General features: G+C 42.2%; 1 protein-coding gene across 1 annotated transcript in view; it reads right to left on the reverse strand.

The window, feature by feature from the left end:
• The window catches only part of KCNE2 (potassium voltage-gated channel subfamily E regulatory subunit 2), a 109,662-nt gene that overhangs the window by 48,685 nt on the left and 43,882 nt on the right, over positions 1–17,095 (reverse strand). Inside the window, exons 7-8 of the mRNA XM_054059559.1 lie at positions 9,457–9,584; positions 2,045–4,842 (exon numbers count right to left, since the gene is read on the reverse strand). The gene's annotated coding sequence lies outside the window, so the exon portion shown is untranslated. The remainder of the gene's footprint in view (positions 1–2,044; positions 4,843–9,456; positions 9,585–17,095) is intronic.

Consider the following 17,095-nt stretch of genomic DNA (forward strand, 5'->3'; position numbering starts at 1 on the left):
GAGGGAGGCAGGCATAGTAGAAAAGAGCAGCATGACTTGATGTTTGAGGTGAAATCCTTACTGCAAATGTTTGAGGACAAATGCCCTACATCTTAACACCTAAAATCTCTTGAATTAGACCTCAAATAAGCAAGTCACTAAAAGCTTATTATCTCTGATTTTTTTTTCATATTCCCTTGCCCAGTCAGTGGTCTGAAATGCACATACCTGTCATTTGAGTCATCATGTGTAACGAAATGTGAAGCACTGAAGTGACTGTAGGACCTGGAGTTCCAGATGTTTGTGGCTGCATGAAGAAACATTTGTGGAGCACTTGGGTTTGTGTTGAGTCTAAACACAATGGAAAGAGGTCTATGCTTTCAATGTGTGCACCCTCTGAGTAATTCGAAATAAACTTCAATTAATATTGCCTATAGAACCCTTAAGAAGAGGGGAGTGTAAGAACATGGCATTTCAATGTTTATTCAAAGCCAACTAGTGTCCCAAATCTTAATGATTTGGCCCATCATAATAGCGATATGCAACCCATACAATGTTTCAGACCTTCAAAGTGTTCTCTCAGCACAAATTAATGACTTCTCACCAACACTTATGTGGGACAGGTAAGTATTTACACAAATAGGGAAACCAAGATCTCATTCAGAATGTATTTATAGAGTGACCTAGTCACATTTGCACATGTTAGACCACTTTCTAGCCTGAGGACAGTTTTCAGATGTGACACAATTTGCAAGTCACTGAACTAGAGATCTAGTGTTGTGGACAGTCAGACTGTCAAGTTCTTCTGTGATAATCTTCCCTGCATTCAGTTAGAAGGGTTGCTTCAAATATTTTCAACTATTTACCCCAACCATTCTGGAAGGAGGAAGCTGAGTTTATCTATTAAAGAACTTGAAACAGAGCACACAGTTGTCTTGCGTACAGGAAAAAGCATTTGCATACAAGAAAGCTTTAGAGAAAATGTGGGCTATTTTTAATATACACAGATCAGCCTCTCTCGAGGAAAGTAATTATAGAGGTCGACTGAGGAAGTAACAGAAAAGTATGTGCATTAGTATGGCACAGTTCTTTGCAAACTAGTTTAAAAAAAATGTCAATTTTCAGGTAATCATTAGAAGGTAAGGGTTCAAAGTCCATTCCCTCTTTGTATTTCATAACTCAGATCTTCTCTGTTTAACTTGCCACTTGTCTGGGACAGTGGTTGCCTCTTCCACTGCCTCTTTACACTGCCTAAGGGCAAAAGCCTTAAAAGAGCCTCTTTCTTAGTGAGGGTCATCCTCTGGCCTACCTGCCCATGGTAGCATGTGAACTGCTTTCAAGGGATCTGGGAAAAGTGACTGAGGAGAAGAGTTGCCTCTTACATGATGCTTCACCTCTTTAAAAATTTTGTAGGGGGCCACCAACTGGGAGACATCAAAAAACATTGCTCTAAATGAGCTTGTAATGACATTTATCAGATACCAGCTGACTTATTAAAGGAAGAAGCTCTCATCAGGCCTTGTTCCTCGTGACACAAACAAAATTACTGTGGAAAAAAAAATTCCTGGTTTCCTGGATATCTGATATCTAAATAACCAAGAAAGCAGGAAGTGAAAAAAAGATTTCCTTAGTGTGATCTGAATGACTCTAACCCAAATTAGAAAACAGGGACAAATGAACCTACGTCATACCCACATGGCATGACAACCCCCTTAAAGTCAGCATGTGACTGTTCTGTACCTCTGCTGGAAGGACATCCTAAAATACACCTACCACACACCTTCACAACCTATCACTTACAGAGTCTTCACTGGGTTGCACACACTTCCTGTCATGTCTGGGCCAGAAACAGAGACAGAAATGAATTGAACTGCAAGATCTGTTTTGCATTGTTTGCTCTTGGTTTGTTTGGCTTGCATAGAGCAGTGTTTTCCAAAAGCCTCTGTGACACTACAACTGTCCTTTAATGAAATGTCAGTAGGAACTTTACCACTGACTTCATCAGGAACAGCTTTAGGTGAATTCTAGGATCTTTCTGTGAAACAAAAAAAGACAACACACAAACCCAACAAAAAGCCTTCAGTCTTTGTTTTCCTTAAAACGATGTCTTGTGAGTGTATTATACAGGAATGCCAGTCCAAAGGAGGCAGAAAAGAATGCTGAGAGACGAAATGCAGAGTCTCCTCTAAATATCAGGCACAGAAAGTAGCCAGTCACTTGCCATTTTTACAGTGCATAATCGGCGAGAAGCTGTCAGAAATGTCCTACATTCTCCAAACAATGTTTCGATTTCTTTTTCCCTTTAGAATATTTTCCAAGAGTCCCTCTTGCCGGGTATCTCATCAGTCCTCCAGTATCCAGTCCCTCCTGGGATGTTCATTTCCTTGTCTAATCATGCCCACTTACCTATATCCTTTTTCACACAATTAGGTCTCCTTTCACCATTCTCACTTTCTTTTACACCATCACTGTTTTAATTCAAGTCACTTAATTGTTTTCCTCTTAGTGTAAAGATGTAATTGTGTTTAAGAATCTGTACTGTCCTCATAGGTATTGAATGATGGTTCTCGTTTCTACAGCAGTCCAACAAGGATGAAATCTTTTCAATAAAAAGCCTTCCCCAAAGTGAACACTGAGAACACCAATCACTCTATTGAAAGGAAATAGATGATCCCATTGTGAGGACCTGGATCCCGTGCAGTCATCAATTTGTACTTGCTATAGGCCCCATCCAAATCTTGTTCATATTTAGTGGCAAGTTTTGCATCACCTCCAAAAGACTTAGGATTGCATTGCAATTTTAGTTTTCTCCTACGTTAACAGTCTTGTTCCCACTCACTCCTGCGTATTTATTATGGTTGTTGTAGGCTCACACAGGGTATTGCACAGCAACAAGAATTTTATCCCTCAAATATACCTTCCTTAAAGCCCACTTATTGTTTCTGGAAAGAGCTCAGTTCCTTCAATTGTTTTCCTGTCAATAAACTTCACTCATGAATACATTCCCCATGCTAGCGGCAGGTTTTATGTTTAGAGCAGGCAAACAGAAAGATAGTTGAACCATGCAACTTCAGCTCCTACTTAACTTTATGCTAGCATATATGAAAGATTTTATGGGTGGCAAATTGTTCACTTCTGGCACTGAACAGTTCGGTAGCTGATATCATATGCAAACCAGCTGCTCTTCCAGGTGACATGTTCATTGTCCCTATAGGAACAATCTGCATCCAAACCATATGCAAACATGCTACAAGGAACAAAGCTGGCTCATCTCCATAAATTTTTCATAGGACTGGAACAGGAAGCTGATGCATTGTATGATATATTTTTCCCTCCAAGTACCAGAGAAAAATAGGAGAAAAGGAAGAAGATATGAACCAGTGCAACCAGGTTGTAGTCACAAACTGAGAGCAGCAGCCAGTGTCCAGCTTCTTGGAGACCTGGCAGTAAAAAAGAGAAATAAAAAAATCAATGGCTATGGCCTTAGTCTTCATAGGCAGAATCAATGTAGACCACAGGGGGTCTGGCTATAGGCCTCCCAAGTCCAGATTTGCTCCACCTCATTTTAATGACTAAAAGTGTACATTGGCCACAAATTTTCAGGTGACTTAAAGCTGCCCAATACCTGAATCAATCTGGAAACCCTAGCCTGAACATCTTCAGTGGCAGCAGAAAAAGACTCTCTCCTTTCTTATATGTTATCTGTTTTAATAACCAGAGTTCCTGCCAAAAAAAAAAATCCCTTGTTTCTCCAAAGAAAATCCATACACTTTTCTAATGTGACTTTGTTGTTCATGAATGGTACCTGCATGCAGCCAGGGTTCTCTGCTTGTTACAAGTAGCATCAAAGCTTCATACATTAAAAAGCACTTTAAAGTAAGAAAACAGATTGAAAAAAATGAATGCTTAAGCAGAACATCATCTAAAGAATCATTCATGCCATCACAACATCTTTATTATTCCTTAGTCTGTCTTATAGGGGACTCATAGGTATGGAAGATATAGATAACAGCCACTCACACCTTGAATTTCACCTTCAATCAAAAAAAGCTTCTTTCTGTTTTCCACTTGTCATGAAACAACCAGCCACTACATACTTGCTGAAGTTAACTGTTCACTTCTTACAGGAACCCTAAAAAGATGAAATGGTGATGCAGTCATAAACAAACAATAGCTTTTTTTTTACAGAAGAACCGTTCACTATATACTGTTTATTAGCGAGTCCCAGAGGTCTTTCCTTACATGTACATCTGCATATAGTCACCAATTTTGGCAAGGACAGCAAAGAGCATGGTAAATCAGCACTGATCAGGCTCACAGAATATTGTACTGGAATTTGTTATTGCCTGCTCAAATATTCATAGAACAGTATAGCAATGTCTGTACATTGAAGATGGCCTACGTTAAAGAGGATATTGTTCACATGTGCTTATATTTTCCTGAACTCATGCTCTTCCACCTAGGAATTCTGCCTATTTTCAGGATATTTCTGGACATTTTCAGGACTTCCTATGTTTGTTTGGATTTCTGGACCTCTGGCAGATGCAGGGAGACGTGAGCAGCAGAGCTGACAGATTTTTGTACATCCTAGATGCTCTCACTGTATGAGTACACTCTATCATACAGCACAGTGCCTGATCGGTGTCTATCGTTGTGCAAGACACTTACCTGGCAGGTAGACTTCAATTTTCTGAGCCATATCAGAGATGCCTGAATGATTGTCTCATAGATGGTCTTCACACATGATGTGTGAGTCCCACATGTTCTGGAAATGCTGGCTTTGCTGGGCACGTGCAGAACATCCTATGTATCCTGTGCTTCCATGTTCTTAGTCATAGTGTTCACATTACATGCCCAGGAAACCTCAAGATAAAATATGGAAGAGCTATATATGGCTAACAAGGACATTCTGGAAGATTTTTTCGTAACGCGGAAATCCAAAAGTATGTAGAGATTCAACCAACGTATGAATAGAGGCAGAAAGTGATGAAGGCAGAGATGAGGGGGCAGGAGGACTACAGGAGGTGTGATGAGGATGATAAGAGTCTGAGTCCAGTGAATCTGAAGGTAAGGTGAAGGAGAGATCACCACGGCAGGCAGGCAATTCATTTGGGTGGAAGGATTTGGCCTACCATTGCATCTCCATTTCCTCCAGTGAAAACGTTTTACACAGCATGTAAAAGCAATGAGGGAAAACCAAAGGAGGCGGTATGTCGTAGAAGCCACTGTAGAAAGCCTTTTTAATAAAGGAAGTTTGAGCTGCAGGGGCTCTCAAAGCCTCTGCACCACTGTGCTGGCATTTCCACCTAGGAGCAGCATCCCCAGCCACCACCAGCCAAGCAAACAAACAAACAGCTGCCATGTTGTTTGCCTTGTAGATGAACTACGAAAAAAATACAACTGCAATTAGTTGGCATGCAGCTGTTGAATTAAATCCTTTACAGCCCAGCTAACAGAGCACTGAACTGTGGCTTAAACTGCAGTAGCTGGATTCAAAGCCAGGGGCTATAAAGAAGGGGTTAACCCTACACCTGTGTGCATGTTCATAATGTGCATTTTTTCCTGAACACATTATTAGTCTGTTAGCTCATTTAGAGACCATAATGAAGTCATTATGATGCCACCAGTATATTTTGCCAGAAAGCTGGTAATCTTTAATCTGCTTCCTCTACAGCATCTCACAAAGGAAGGGAGAAACCAAAACACTGATTTCAACTAACAATGCATTTATTTGCAGTGCTGGGTCCCAGCACATGCTGAGAAGAAAATTCTTTTGTTTATTCCCCCCCTTCTTCTGATGGGTTTTACATAACAAGCAAGGCATAGAAGATCCCTCAATGCCTCAATGCAGCACAAAACCACTCCACCTTTTGTATTTTTATTTTCTCTGCATTTTCCTTTGACCTTTCCTTCACCTGGGGCAAAGATGAAGTTAAAAATTGCAACTAAATATGAAGTTAAAAATTCTTTGTAAAAAAGCCGTTGTTAGTGAGTCACCGTGCACAGCATATACATTTGCTGAAACTGCACACTGCCACGCTCGTACCTTCTCAGAGAGACAACAATATACACTTAGGAGGTATTTCTAGTGGAAGTGAGCTAGGAAATATCGGTTGGCATGCCAACAAAGAGGACTTTCTGTGGGAGTCAGGGGAAGGGAAGGGACATGGATGAGGACAAAGACAGTGTGGGGCTAATCCAACCCAGTCCAGCATCACACTCACCAGTGCATGTGTGTTTACAAGTAGGAGGTAAAAATTACTTTTGTCAATGTCTGCTCTTGTTCCCTGATTAAACAAACCCCACTGATGTTTCAAGCTCACGTGGGTAGCATCCAAGGCAGATGCCCAGAGGGACTGAATGAGTGAGTTTTCCCATTAGCAATGGCTACAATGTGACTGGATCACAGGACTGGGGATAGCTGAACCATGGCTATCGGCTCTCCAAGCATGAGGAAATGTACATCCTGTATTAAAACCAGACAGGTGAGCAGGTCAGGAAGCTGAGCCTAAGGGCAGATGTCTACTATAACCATTGTTTTTTGCTAAGGGCCTGATCCAAAGCCCAGCGAAGCTTGCCACTGTTCCTGTGACTAAACTCTGCAAACCACCGTTTTGTAACAATACCCTTGTCTTAAAGCACTAGCAGCACAGCTGAATGCCGGCAGGACTACTTTCTTTCAGTAGATGGTGAACAGCTGCTAGCAGCGTGCTGGCACGCAGTGATCTAAGCATGCCCTCCTAGCATACCACTGTGTCACAGCCCTGAATTACGAGTCTTGCACTTTTCTCTAGTGTTTTGCTGGTGCACTGGTGGGAGAATTATCAGTGGGCCATAAAGTGGGCTAGAAATTAAGACACATCATCATGCCGAGAGAGCAGAAAGCACCAAAGGGCAAGGAGGGCACTGCAAGCAAGCACAGATTGAAAGAAGGAGAGGCAATGGGTTGCTTTTCAACAAAGCAAATTATTTATGTTCTCTGAAGTTATATGCGGCATATACTACACAACTGGGGGACTGTAATCAGATAAGAAGAATAGCCTTGGAGCTAAAGCAAAGGAGCAGAATCAGACAATGTGACTCTTGTAAATGGCTTTGACCAACCAGCTCACTGGTAGGACCTTCGGGAGGGCTACTCGAAGCCATAGCCTCCAAGATAAATGGGCTATCCAGTGTGGAGGAAAGGAGAAAGCCACTAGGAACAGTCAATGCAGTGCATGCATGCTGCTTATATGGCAAAACCCTGGCATTTTGCCACGCCTTGTGGTCACATTTAGCCCTGAGAGGCTCTGACAGCTTGTGGGCTCCCTCCTGCTGTGACCCCAGTGCCTGGGCATGCAGGCTCTTCACAGAGAGCCTGGGTACAATTAGATGGTGCTGGGAGATGGCCTTGAAAGCAAATGAACTCTGAGGAACAGAGATGAGTGCTTCTGTCTGAGCAGCTGAGCAGGACATGAGTAGGACATCTGCATTGCCACTCTAGATGTTTTTCATGCTCTGTGTTTTGAACATGGTCCCAGAACCACTGATCAATACTGGAGCTATCAACATTACTCTGGAGATACCTCAACATCCGCTCTGTGCCTGACAGCAAGGAATCATAGAATCACCAGGTTGGAAAGGACCCACTGGATCATCGAGTCCAACCATTCCTAACACTCCCTTAAACCATGTCCCTAAGCACTTCATCCACCCTTTCCTTAAACACCTCCAGGGAAGGCGACTCAACCACTTCCCTGAGCAGCCTGTTCCAGTGCCCGATGACCCTTGCCATGAAGAATTTTTTTCTGATATCAAGCTTGAACATCCCCTGGCAGAGCTTCAGGCCATTCCCCCTTGTCCTGTCCCCTGTCACTTGGGAAAAGAGGCCAGCTCCCTCCTCTCCACAACCTTCTTTCAGGTAGTTGTAGAGAGTAATAAGGTCTCCCCTCAGCCTCCTCTTCTCCAGCTTAAACAACCCCAGCTCTCTCAGACGGTCCTCTTAAGACTTGTTCTCCAGCCCCCTCACCAGCTTCATTGCTCTTCTCTGGACATGCTCCAGAGCCTCAACATCCTTCTTGTGGTGAGTGGCCCAGAACTGAACACAGTACTCAAGGTGCGGTCTCACCAGTGCCGAGTACAGAGGGAGAATAACCTCCCTGGACCTGCTGGTCACACTGTTTCTAATACAAGCCAAGATGCCATTGGCCTTCTTGGCCACCTGGGCCACTGCTGGCTCATGTTCAGTTGGCTGTCAACCAACATCCCCAGGTCCTTCTCCTCTGTACAGCTCTCCAGCCACTCTTCCCCCAGTCTGTAGCACTGCATAGGGTTGTTATGCCCCAAGTGCAGGACCTGGCATTTGGCCTTGTTGAACCTCATGCTATTGGTCTCAGCCCAGTGGTCCAGCCTGTTCAGATCCCTTTGCAGAGCCTCCCTACCCTCCATCAGATCCACGCTTCCACTCAGCTTAGTGTCATCTGCAAACTTGCTGAGGGTGCACTCAATGCCTTCATCCAGGTCATTGATAAAGACATTGAACAGGGCTGGAACCAGTTGAATATTATTCACTCCAGTGCTCCCTGGCAGCATCCTCAAACATTACCTACCATTGATTTTGACAACAGTCAAATAGATACCTGGATACTGAATTAATACTACCAGCAGTCAGTCAAGAAGAGTCTAACAGTGCAAGGAAATGATAAGGGAATTTCTGAGGCCGAGATTAATGCCCTGATGCCCAAGTCAGTTTTCCACTATTAATATGTATTTATTACATTAATCATTATTTCCTAGGACTTTTGATTAAGAAGAAAATTTGTACCAGTTTCTTGCTGATCTTGTTAATCATGAAGGAGAGTTTTACTAGAAACACTCTTAGACACACTTATTTTTAATTTTATATATGCTATGTATATACTCTATAGTTTGTAAATATCTGATGTAAACTCTGCTTTAATTTTATATCTCTATTTATATCTCCCTCATTCAAGATCAGTTGAGTCTATGACATAGCCAAATGCCTTAGTTACTGCATCATCTGCAACTTTTCCAATGCTACTATCTCCTAGGCTTAAAGCCAGGTGTATATCTGTGTACACTGGTATCAGCACAAATGTGCAGGAATGAGCTATCTCTACACCAAGACTGTATATATCAAAAAGATCAAACTTCAGTCTTCTCTTGTGCAAACTTGGCTAAGAAAAATCTACATTTAAAAGAAGTCAGAAATGCTGCTTGAACAATTACTGAAATGTCAAGCAGCATATGAAAGGACTCTGTTTTCATGTTGTCTCCATGCCCTAACTCTTTTCACATCCCTCAGGATTATCATTTCTTAAATTGTATTTTTTTTTTAAAAAAAAAGGCACAGCCATCTCAAGTGTATAATTTAAAGGCCAAGTTCCTGCCTGGATTCACATTTTTTAGCTCAGTATTAAATCATTGAAAACAGATTGAATGGGGTGCCATGTTTGGCAGACATTCCTGTTCACCTACCAACAGAACTTCAGTGTGGTCCTCTTCTGCAGACATTTACCCATTGGCTTGATGGGGACTACTCAGGAGAGGAAGGACCTTTCAGCCCTGCTGCGTATCCTTTTGTCTTGTCCTGCTATTGAATCTCTCTGGAAAAGAAACATCAGTATTCTGGAAGCTGATACTGTAGAAAATTCTATGGTACTTTGGACCCCGTAAGTGCCAATTCATGTTTTGCTTACAGAAGCAAAGCAAATGGCTTTCCCCCCCTCAAACAACATAATAATTGCTTTCTATATTTTATGCACAGGACATTAAACAGTTGGGCTTGTTTGTCATACAAAATCAAATTAAAAAGAGCATGACAAGTTAGTGTGTTCTTTCTCTAACGAATGAGAAAGAACTGATGCTCACGTTCTTGCCAACACCACCCACTCGTCTGTCCTGGAAGGCCCAAAGGCCATTTCCCAAGGTGAAAGCAGCTCACAGGTGCTCTCCAGCCCCGGGCACGGAGAGTATGATATACCTTGCTGCTAAGAGGGGCTAACCACAGCCATGCATTTCAAGGGTAGAAAAGCCCTCCACCAACATTCCTGCATCTTCCTGCTCCCACATCTCTGCACGTCCTCCCAAACCACAATCACTGTAAGCTGGATCTGCTTATAGTTTCCTGTTTGGAATTGGAAAGCAAATATTCCCCTTGGTCTGCTCCCAGCATAACCACTACCACCTCCAAAAGTCCTAATTAACTCTGCTTTGTCCAAGCAGGATGTTCTTCCAAAAATGCAGCTGCTCAACCAGGGGGCACAGCCATCCTGATGAAGAGGAAAAAACACAAACACCAGAGTCTCAGCTGTATCAATACAGGTAGTCATGGTTGCAATGCTATTGCAAGCCCGTCAGGTTTGAGCAGCTACGCAGTAAACTCTCAATATTTGGAAAGGTCCTAGCATCGTGAAGAGGTGTGTCTGGCTGCACACTGGAAATCCAGCAGCATCTTAGCTCTATGCCCTTGTAACATGGAGCTCCATGAAGCATTTCCCTGCACTCTCAGACCCTGCACCATCCTTCTCACAAGAAGACATTTATGACTGTAGCGTCCTGCCTCAGATGCAGGAAAAGAGAAAGGGTGTAGGGAAAAGCGGTGGCAAAGAACAGAGCAGATATTAGTATCTTTGGTGATGTCTGCATTTTTTTTCCATCTTAATTTACAGCCTTGCCCTGCAGCTGCAGTTGCTGTTTTTCTGATTGCACTTGGTTTGGGAATATACTTTTTGTTGCTATTGGCCCATAGGTCAGACTAGCTTGCTTTAACGTTTCTGCTTGTTATGTATCTACATGTGAGTTCAATAAAGTTTGTTGTCTGTTTAAGCTCTGTTGTTGTCTCCTCAATTGTAGGGAAGTAAGAAGCTGTCACTATGCCAGAAGTTTTCTTATTGAAGTCAAACAAAACAGTGAGCAATCTAGACAAACCAATAATATGGCACCCTGTGTCCCCAAACCAGCACGCACTAAGAGCTTCATTAAAATTGATCTTGAGTTCAGCAAGTAAATCAACACTCATGCAAGACAATACATTAAATTAATCAGACACAAAATGCCCCATACCAAAAGTTTTTAAAAAATAAGCAAAACAGAAACTTTCAGTTCTTGGTCCTTATCAGAGTACCATGATGTTTCACCACAAAGCAGCACATATAATTAACAGTCAATTACTCATTACAATTGTCCCACGAAGAGAGCATATGAGCACATATGGCATCTCTGATTCCCTCGGGCTCACTGAGCTCTTGCCTTATTTCATTATAAAGGCACTTTCTGGAGCATACAAAAAGGTGAAAGGGCTTGTTCAGGTCCTGGGCCCACTTCTCTGTCTGGTAGACCATGGTGGTTACAACAGGGGAGGCCGATCATGAGCAGATCATGACCACATGTGTTCATTTCTACATGATCCTGGAGAATAAGACCTCTTGCTGTTGGCAAACCTTCCTTTTCTGCACAAACCCCAGACTTTCTGGGTACAGCTCTAAATATCATGTCAGAAAGAGAGAGGTTGGCAAGGTCCTCCCCAGCCTGTCCCAAGCTACTAGTTGCCTATGTCACTGGAATGCAGCCCAGCTTCTCCTGGTTTGTAGGTCTATGATGTCTCCAGACCATAATGCCATCCACACAACCATGCAGGAGCATGACCATGATGCCCAAGGAATCATTCCCCACAGAGAAGAAGTACCTGTTGTGATTAATGTATCTGTAAGCCTTGCAAACCTTTGAAGGGCAAACAATGGTACCACTGTGGTTTGAGAACCCCATCCTCTGGCATTATTTCCAGTACATCCCTGCTGCTGCCTGTCTGTTGGCCATTACGTTCAATCAGTCTCTCTCATGGTCAGCCTAACATTTGACTTTCCAACACCAGGTGGGGTGTCCATATTTCTAATGCAAGACTTGCAGGACAGGCACACATTACGTATCTGACATCTATGGTGCTAGGGTTTTTTTATGAGTAGAGGACTCCTCTAGGTGTGGAAAAAAGAGACAAAGGAAGCAGCTTTCCCAAAACCCCTGCAGACAGAAATTAATTGAGTGAAACAGATAGGGGCTGTAAAAGACACAGACAAAATAGACTGATCACAAAAAAAAATTTTAAAAAATGGATTTTCTGGGAGCCTGAAATGTGAACCCCTGTCTTCATGATGCTGAATTACAGAAATTCAGTGGGAAAAGTTTATTCTCACTGTGCAATGTGCAGTCCACGGTTATGGTTTTCCATGAAGCCCCATTGATATAGAGATTTAGAAATTTCCTTGCCAAGTCCACACAGTCCTAGAGAGTTAAACTAGCATTACCCAGGAGGTAACTTTTCAGATAGGGTGAGTTTTAGCTCCAGGGTGAGATTTGGGTGATTGACCGGAGTTCTTGCTTAAGTGGATTATGATGTCCTATTTCTGAGAAATTACGCCAAACAAGGCATCAGTAACAGCGAATTAAGACTCTTAGCATCCTTCTTCACAAAACCTGCTCTCTTAAGAAGTGTTGCTGGTCCTTAGCATGATGCAGTGCCTGGGCAATGGCCACAGGGCTCTCCAGCTTACAAGAGCTGAACTTGCGTGTTCAGAGTCAAGTGCACCTCTGCAGACCACTGGACTGAGCAGGAGAGCCCCATGGTGCCAGAAAGACTGCTCAGAATCAGGGCTGGTAATATGGGTTTAAACACAGCTGCCCAGGGAGCATTCAGGAAAGGAATCTCATCCAGCCTACTCATGGTCTTTTTTTATGCCACTGGTTTTCAGATAGACACCAAAAGAAAAAAGGGATCTTGGCACCTCATTTGCTAGAACATCCTGGAAGTATTTATTATTAAAAAGGAGTGATTGAGCAGTGACATTCAGTGTTTCCATTTTTCAATCGTTTCTCATTTTTACTTCTTTTTTTCCTTGTGGTCTTCGCAAAAACACCAGAATAATAGCAATTGATTAAGAACTGGCATTCACTCAAAATCGTTTCCCTTAATGTGAATGCTTTTAGTGACATTGTAAAATTTATTTACAATTTGTCTTTTTTCTTCTGTTCATTGTTTGGATATACCATAGAACACCAATAAAAAAAAAAAGTTATTTATGCTAAACAGATGTACTGTGAAAAGCCAGATGCAATATGGATGTTAACCAGCAGCTGGGCAAGCCCTAGCAGATAAACTGTCTCTGACTATGGGTTTCCTTCATGCCCACAGTTGTTATAGCATTTTTTTTAGTCACTCACTTCACTTGCAAGTACAGAGATATGACTACAACGGAGATCTAAGTCCCCATTACCTCCAAGGTTGGGGAATAGAGTGTGAGGATCACCTCCAAGGTACTTTCTCAGTCCCCCTATGACTTCCAATGCCTTCCCCATTTGAAAAAAATCAAGGAGAGTTTAAAACAAAACAACATGAAAAACACTAACACAGCATCCAGGAAGTCAAAGTGCTGCCTGGATTTACCTTAGGCACATTCATCTCCAGAGCTGGTCCCTCCAGTCCAGGTGGAGATCGCCCTGACACTACTTAATGCTTGTAGGTAAAGCAAACACAATATCATCTTGTCCTGTTCTGAAATTGTGAGGCAAACACAAACACAGCACATTCATGGCAAGGTGCACTCAAACTGCATCCTATGGTGACTCAGGTGGATGCATTTAAGATCAGCGTTTAAAATCAAGAAAGGGGCAAACACATGAAACCACATAGTGCCCAGGACTGCTCCCTGTACAGTCTGTGAGGAAGGATGAATGAGGCACGTTACAGGTGTGTTGTGCCAGGTTCATGATTTCTTCTCCCCTTCGACCACCTAGGGAGCCAGGGCCTGGAGAGTAGGTGGTCTGAATCACACATCACTCTCTCAGCCAAAGACATCAAAGTACGCAAGCAGGATACAGCTGGATACTCCCCCTTTCTCCTGAATATGAGTCGTGCCTCTGGCTCTCCCCCACAAGTCATTCCATTGATGTTGTTCATTTCTCATCCTATAAAGCAGTCATTTAACTCAGAGGGGAAGAACAAGTCAATTAAAAAAAAAAAAAAAAACAACAGTGCAACAATGGCTTTTTAACATATTGTCCCAAACAGAAAGCTGGACCAGGTGCAGACCCATGATTAGAATCAAGTGATGGGAAGAGGTCCAAAGTGTTCAGCTGAACTGGCTGCAGAGGCCTGGCTTTGAAGGCTGTATACAATAAAACAACTCATTAATAGTTGGACTTTCACCTTCCTGGCAATAGATGAGTCATGTATTTGAGAAGGTCAGTGAGTTGAATTTTACGAATGGAAGAAAAGATCAGGATCACTTACCCTGCAGTACACAGGCCATACAATTTTCTTCAAGCATTAAGACTGTATGAGGCTAATACCTCCACCTACTTAGTGTCTTAGTTGCTTTTGCATGATCCAGTCAGAAGGAAACCACTGACAGAACTTACAGCTAAGTGTGTCAGGCTCAGCAACAACAATGTACTAAGTGGGTATTTGTTACTTTTCTTATGTTTCTCACTTTCTTTATCTGCAGCCAAGCTATAAACAAGATTCCATTAGAGCAATCTGATCCCCTGTTTACAGCATAGTCCATGTCTCCGCATTGTGACCGTAGCCTTAGAGCAGCAAAATTATTACCTTTTTAAGAAATGCTCTCAATAGCACAAGTAGTCTTACTCTTTTTCAGTGCATCACTTGGTATCACACTCAGAGCATCAATAAAGAAAGCGTTCTTTACAGTATGACATAGTTTAAGCCTGTTAGGGAAGCAGCCACAAGGACATTTTGACTCCTATTTTCAAAGCAGAGGAAAGCAATGGTTTCGTTGCTCAGTAAGCCAAGGCAGGAGAACTACCTGGCTGCAAACCTGAGACTTCTGAAGAGCTTCACACTGTACCAGATGAGGAAAGCAATGAATGCCTATGGTATCAAGCTTTTGATGGAGATGCTTGTAAAAACAAGACTTCTGATGTGTGCTGATATGCCTGATGCATGAGATGCACAAGAGAGGTTTGCTAGAAAAAAAAGAGTAGTGTGCAAAGAGCCCCAAAAGTGAGACCTGTGGAACACTTCTGTATCCTAACTGCAAGCAAGCACCAGCCTGCCCGCAGAACAGAACTGGTTTGGAATATGTGTTAGCACACTGCTTGGAAAGAAGTGGTTGATAAATCTCATTGAGTCCAATTCAGGGGAAAAGAAAAAGTAGGATCAAACAATGCTACGTCCTTCCTCCCCCCAGGAAAGCAAGAAGCATCCAGTGAAGCTTCCAAATAATACATTTAATTTTAACATACCTCTTCCACTCACTCAGTGTGGGTGCACTGAAATGATTTCACTAGCTTCTATTATTTCACTTGCAAGAAAGATCTCTGTGAAAGAAAGAAATTGTCCAGGCAACAGAGTTCCAGATTTTCACAGTTTCATATCTTCTCCCTCAAAAAGCTTTGGAAACAGAAAATGCAGTCCAACCTCCCAAGCTGTATCCTCTTTCCTGAGGTAGTATTTTGGCCCTTTTTCTCAATACTAGGTTTGGAAGACATCTCTACCCCCTTGGGAGAGAAATAAAAACCATAGACTTTCCCAGAATAACCACATTTATACAAACTTCCCTTCCCTAGAGGAGAACAAGAGGGACTCAAAACCTCCAAGATTGTTTTAGAACTTTTAAGGCACTTATCCAGAAATTTCTGAAAGAGTTCATGTGGTCATAAATCAGCTGAACTGGTCAATGTGCAGAGACAACTGACCAAAAGACTCACCCAATGCTAGATGGTTGGCATTTCTGAGAAAGCCATGAAACAAAAGATTTTGCCCTAAAAAGCAATGGGTTCCTTAACTTTTCTTACAGTCATAACACAGTGCGTGAACTTTCATGATTACAAGGACCAACATAACTGAATTAGAGAAGAAGTATATCTAGGCATTTCTTTCAGTGCTGGCAAAATGACAAGTACACACCAGGTGACTAAACCCTCAACATCCTACACACTTCGTTATAAAATTATTGCACGAATATTCTCACAAACACTTCTGTCCTGCTGAAACACAATGACTAGCATCTTTTTTTTTCTGGTATATCCCCTATTCACATAGGTTTTTATGTCAGGAAACTGTTTATTTTTCTGCTTTCAAGTCCAGTTCCTTTTCCCACAGCTACAGAGGGCATTTTTCTGGAAGAGGAACTAATGATTCTACCTGTTTCAACTTGTATTTTAAATGCATTTAATGCATTTTAATGTATTTTGAATGCAATTGACTTTTAGAATGAGCAAAGCCCTTCTGAAAAATCAGTAGGCTTGAACACATATTCACTCAAGTTGAATACACAATGGTTTATTTTTTAGAACAACGAAGGTAAGTATTTTACCCCGTATGGTTTTAGGAATAAATACACATATCATCAGGTAGTACTGGAGACGTTCAAACACTCTGAAGACTCCTATACTCTGACTGGACTCTCCACAGTTTGTAGACATGCTATGAATTGGGAAGAGGAAACTCTCACACAATTTTCCAAATGTTTTTTTGCTGCCCTTAGTTAATACAGAAGAGGCGAGGATAGTCCTTTGTGTTATCCTTGCCTCTTTTGTCCTGGGTTAGAGTACCTGGTGCCTTATTTGAAACTCTTTTTGAGGAAAATATCCTTATGCTCCCATCTTTGTTGAGCAGGGTGACAGACTCGAGATTCCAGGCAACGTTCAGAAATAGATCACTTATAACACCAGTGGCCCAAAGACTACAACAGCTTTTATCGCAGCATTAACTAGGAAATATAGGTGTTGGTAAATTTCCTGGGCAGACATCCCTTGCAGAGGTACCTACATTACCTAAGCAGTCAAAAATATAATCCTCAAAGAATCCACAAGAGGATTTATCATGGCCACAGTGAATGCTAAGTTCTGGAGAGCTCACAGGTAAGTGGAAATTCGTAACATATACATATAGTGATCTTATCCCCAACCTCAATTTCACATCTCAGTGGTGTAACTCACAACATCCTGTGACTGGGGATGCTCACACAGTTTGTAAGGCACCCTCAGTTCTGTGGCCGCATTGCCAAGTAAATTGTGTGAACAGAGGATGCCCACTAAACAGGGCACAGTTTCAGGCTTATACCATGCGACACATGACCATAAGGTGTGTGAATGTCAC

The sequence above is a fragment of the Cuculus canorus genome, chromosome 1, assembly GCF_017976375.1.
Source record: "Cuculus canorus isolate bCucCan1 chromosome 1, bCucCan1.pri, whole genome shotgun sequence".
In the NCBI taxonomy this organism is placed as follows: domain Eukaryota; kingdom Metazoa; phylum Chordata; class Aves; order Cuculiformes; family Cuculidae; genus Cuculus; species Cuculus canorus.